At 38.6% G+C, this 4,123-nt stretch overlaps 1 pseudogene; it reads left to right on the top strand.

Annotated features, from left to right (window-relative positions):
* The first annotated feature begins 2,747 nt into the window (after window positions 1-2,747).
* On the top strand, window positions 2,748-3,849 carry LOC115632901 (annotated as a pseudogene).
* The last annotated feature ends 274 nt before the right edge of the window (window positions 3,850-4,123 follow it).

Here is a 4,123-nt window from a genome sequence, read left to right as displayed (position 1 = left end):
CAGCCCAGAGGGAATGTTGCTAATCCTGTTGCTAACCTGGATGAGAGCATTTGAGCCGTAGTTGACAAAATAGTTTCCGGAACTTTTGAATTTTTTGTCACCGTTTGGTTGAGGCTGATAGTGCTAAATATTTTCTCTCGGTGTGGCATTTTTTTAGGTCATGTAATTTCAATTTAATCGCGTGCCGCGTCCGCGTGACTCGAAAAGCTGGCTAATAAATATTTTACTTACTTGACGATGATTTTCACGCCTACCATTTGCCGTGTGTTGTGTGCTATTGTGGTCGTAGCTTTTGTTGTTCGCCGAATGAATTGTTACAAAACGTTTTCACCATTTTTCTTTCTTTCGCACATTGTCAGCACCAAGGTGGCGAAAGGCGAAAGGCGGGGGGCGTGGCGAGTGCTAACGGGTGCAGGAGGTGGGGGCTCGGTCGACGTGTGTCGAGTGCCAACGTGGCTCAAAATGAGTTGACACTTTGGCATGGCTGTGTGCAATTTTGAAATATTAATCATATGGCATGTGCGACTCTGCTCCTCCAAATGCATGCGGCTGGGCTGTGAATGTTTGCTTGGCATGGCATGGCATGGCATGGCCCGGACCGGCAGCACCATGATGATGATGATGATGGCAAAACTATTGTCGTTGTGCATATAACGTTACATGCAAAGAGCAAAGCACACACACACACGCACGGACACACTCACTCACCCTCACAGGCGGGCGGCTGCATAATCAAATAGAAAACGTTACATTACATACGTAGTTATGCTCCGGATTGCTTGGAGTGTTTGGAGTGTTCGGAGTTCTCCGATGTGCTCCGAGCCTTGGCTGGCACGCGCATGGGGCAAATGGCGTAAAGCAATTAGTGTTGCATTTTATGGACGCCTTTAATGTGGTAATGGTTTCGGGTAATTAACAATTATGTATAACTACATACAAGTGCGACACGTTGCCAATTGCGAGCCTCACTCCTCACTCGCACTCCTCTTTCGATTCTCCGGTCCACTATCTTGTTCAGAGCTCATTACAAATTTTGCATAATTTAAGCGTTGCAGCAAAAACTCCAAGTAAAAGATACTCACTGGTCTTCAGTCTCCTTCGCAAGTATTTTGGGGCCCTGCAAGGATGAACATTATCTGGCTGTGTGTGTGTGTGTGTGTGTATCTGTGTGCTAAGTGGTTTGTCCATTGTCAGTGCATTCTCAACATTAAATTGTGCTGTTAATGTTCCGCACGGATTAATTACGCATGCAAGTGAAATATTTAGCTTTATGTTTATGTTTGCAATTTTAAAACGAATCAGATATTTTGTTGAAAACAAATTTCGCTAATGAAATTTAAACATTTAATGATACGTAAATAATGTCATTGCAAATATGGTTTGGCTTTGCGTATTATGCATATTTGGCTTAAATCATTTTAATGCATAACTTTTTTTGAGCTTTATATATTTAACTAAATAAAAATAGTAGATTGTGGATAAAAAGCTAACACTGCGAATGCTGCTTATAATACAAGTATAAGTGCAACAATTTTTCAAACATTTATATTTAAACAAACTACATATAACATCATATTTTCAGTGCTAGTATTCTGTTTCTGTGCATATTTTTTTCGCATCTTATTTATATTGGTACGACCCGAATCAAAAAGTAGAAAATGTTTGGCAATTCGTGGGCAGTAGCAAATGTTTATGCTGAAAAGGTACCTGAAAGGTACAAGATTACTTTATGTGTATAAAATATAAAATATCTGAATCAACATGACAATATGAGTTGATTTAGCAATGTCTGTTTCTCTGTCCATATGAACACCTAGATATCAGATATTATAAGAGCTAGATACAGAACGCAGTAAAAGTCTATTTGTTTTGAGATGCATTCCTGCATCCCATTTTTTGTGGTTTGTTTAAACACCTAGAAGTAGATCGCAATTGACTGTAATTTCAAAATTGTCTGGAACGGTAAAACCTATACTATATTTCACTTCAATGCTGGCCCTACAGACACTTCTCGCATTTGAAGCTGCTCGTCCGCGCTTTTATGGTTTATGCTTAAAACCCCCTTAAAGCACCAGCTCAGAGCCAATTTTATGCGCTCGATGACTGCCAGGATAATTGCTAAGTCGCTCAGTTTCTCTATTGTAGCAAAACCTAGGGATCTACTGGTTGTGGTATTGCCAATAGTAGGTTGATAATCACATTTGATGAACATGACGTCAATCTGTTCCAATTGGCTACATTTTGCGATACTCATAGGAAAAGCACACGGTTTTGATAGATGTGCGCATTTATATTAGTTTCTGATGTCAGTTTGATGCGACTGTGCTGTCAAATATAATATAAATATCAATTTATAAAATGTTCTTTCCGGTTTTTGTGGAGCTGCATCAATTGCGAGGTGACATTTGTTCCAAGAGAAATGCCAAAAAAATGTGGATTAAGGTTTTGGGGGAATCATATGCTAACAAATGACAAAACCAGTGCGAGTTACGTAAGAGAAGTGAGGTAGGAGGGCGTAAAAGCGAAATAGCCACATATTACCTATTCAAAAGGAAAATAGCAAATCCAAAATATATTTAATCTCCAATGTCTAACTTTAATTTAAATTTTACTGAACTACCAAGGCATAGGCATTGACACGATGGTCGGGTGCGAGGGGTTTTTATGCTATAGAAGTCGGCATTGACGTTATTGCCAAGATTGTGAACTATATACAGATACACCTAAATATACAACTAGATTGCAAAATGAGTGAAGCTGACAGAACGGCCTCAAGAATGGAGTACGCTGAGCCGAGATCGAACCCAGGTATGCAGATAATACCTGCACCAGGTGATGGTGCTTCTGTTGAAGAAGTCACTAGGATTGATCCAGATTGCTTGGAATTGAACTTAATCCACAGACGCATTGAGAAACTCGAACATTTGGAACCGTTGAGAAAGATAGAACGTCTATATTTGCGTTGGAACCTGATAAAAAAGATAGAAAATTTGCATACTCTGACAACGCTCATGGAGCTGGAGCTTTACGATAACCAAATTACGAAAATAGAAAACCTCGATTCACTAACTAAGCTCAACATATTGGACCTGAGCTTTAATAGATTGACGAAACTAGAGAATCTTGAGAAGCTGGTCAACTTACAGAAGCTTTATTTCGTTGCTAATAAGATCACCGTGATCGAAAACATTGGCATGTTAACCAACCTGACTATGCTGGAGCTGGGCGACAATAAGCTGAAGAAAATCGAAAACCTAGGCACCTTGGTTGGCCTGCGCCAATTATTTTTGGGAAAGAACAAAATTTCGAAAATCGAGAACCTAGACAATCTCGTTAATCTGGAAATCCTCAGTCTCCAAGCAAATCGTATTGTAAAAATTGAAAATCTTGACAAGCTTGTCAAGCTAACGGAATTATACTTGTCCGAGAATGGAATTGAAGTCATGGAGAACCTCTCGACGCTAACTGGCTTAGAGACATTAGATCTATCACAGAACAGAATCAAGGTGATTGATGATTTGAATGCAATGCAACAACTAGAGGAACTTTGGATGAATTCTAATGAAGTTCATGATTGGAATAATATAAAGGTTCTAAAAGAGAATAGTTTGCTTAGAACCATTTATTTAGAGGGAAATCCGGTGGCCAATGATGTGCGTTATCGTTCCAAGCTATCCGAAATATTGCCCCATTTGAGGAAAATTGATGCCACTTATTGTCGAGCAACGAGCGCATGAGGTAACTTCCAACCGCCCATAATTATGAGTATATTCCCCCAAAATTCCACAAAATATGTTAGTGTGTTATATATTCTGTTTGGCATGTACTCAAATAAAATTTACAGCAAAAGAGTCGAATTTTACTTGGAGCTCATCTGGTGCTTAGTAGGCCCCTCCACCTTCATTTTTTGGTGTCCATTTGACGAAATATGCATGCGTGTGCACAAAATATCAGTAATTTATATACTCGTATTATTACTTATACAAATTTAGATGAATTTTTTTTATCGATATTTATTGTTTATTTTTAATTCATAATTAAATTTCTGTTCTGTAATTGACTTTGTGTCACGCATTCCTGTTTTCCGTATATAATTGTAATTTGTAATTTTTTTTATTTAAAA

Source organism: Scaptodrosophila lebanonensis, unplaced genomic scaffold, assembly GCF_003285725.1.
Source record: "Scaptodrosophila lebanonensis strain 11010-0011.00,11010-0021.00 unplaced genomic scaffold, SlebRS2 tig00001415-arrow-pilon, whole genome shotgun sequence".
Taxonomy (NCBI): Eukaryota; Metazoa; Arthropoda; class Insecta; order Diptera; family Drosophilidae; genus Scaptodrosophila; species Scaptodrosophila lebanonensis.
This window is presented reverse-complemented; position numbering and strand designations above follow the sequence as displayed.